The sequence below is a fragment of the Atta colombica genome, unplaced genomic scaffold (assembly GCF_001594045.1).
Source record: "Atta colombica isolate Treedump-2 unplaced genomic scaffold, Acol1.0 scaffold126, whole genome shotgun sequence".
In the NCBI taxonomy this organism is placed as follows: Eukaryota; Metazoa; Arthropoda; class Insecta; order Hymenoptera; family Formicidae; genus Atta; species Atta colombica.
This window is the reverse complement of record NW_017259213.1, coordinates 1,571,037-1,571,938: the sequence shown is the minus strand read 5'-3', so window position 1 is coordinate 1,571,938 and position 902 is coordinate 1,571,037. Positions and strand designations below refer to the sequence as shown.

The 902-nt window shown below is 26.1% G+C and overlaps 1 protein-coding gene across 2 annotated transcripts in view; it reads left to right on the top strand.

Annotated features, from left to right (window-relative positions):
* The window catches only part of LOC108695007 (E3 ubiquitin-protein ligase Nedd-4), a 10,975-nt gene that overhangs the window by 1,113 nt on the left and 8,960 nt on the right, over nucleotides 1-902 (top strand). The window lies entirely within an intron of this gene.

The window sequence follows — 902 nt, the reverse complement described above, 5'->3', positions numbered from 1 at the left end:
AGAGAGAGAGAGAGAGAGAGAGAGAGAGAGAGAGAGAGAGAGAGAGAGAGAGAGAGAGATTCAGAGAGCACACAATATTTATAAAATATTTATAAGATTTATTTGAACAATTTACAAAATATTTATAAAAATATTTTATAAATATTTTTATGTTCTTATATATATAGATTGCATTGCAGAAGTTGAAAGAATGTTGCTGAGATATTGCAATGTTGAATGTTGAGATGTCAATGTTTTATCAGTGTTGTATCTATATTGATTCTTCAACATTGATTGTTAATGTTGCTGCAACATTGAAATAACATATTGAATAAATTATATTATATCAACATCTATTTTATTTTGTAAAAAAATAAACAAAAATAGAATGTCATATAAACAGAAAATTTAAATCATTCAAATTGATCTTTTGACGAAACTCATTTCTAAATATTTATACGTTTACAGAATCGAGAATCGATCGCACCTGGAGAGTGCGTGTGATATTGTTTGTTTGCGCGATGTGGTCTTTGTATACAATATAAATACATGCAGTGACAATATAAGTACATACTGTACGTGTTTCAAAATTTACTGCTAGTACTGAACATCTATATTACATATAACGTAAACTATAGAGCCTATCCAAAATTTGTTACCGTAACTTCTGTAAAAATAGACATAATTTAATTAATTTTTTTTTCGATCGAGAATTGATTAAAAAACAAATATATAATGCAAAAGTCAATTAAGGAGTTTCAAGATATATATAGGTTCAAAAAAAAAGAGAAGTTCAGAGACACAAACAAATTTTGATTTAATAAATTGCACTAATAAATTTCAGTGTTATATATGTAGGGTTAAATATTATTTCAAGATGTTGTAGCTATTTTATTGGCTAAATAGAACTTTAAAAGTTGAAA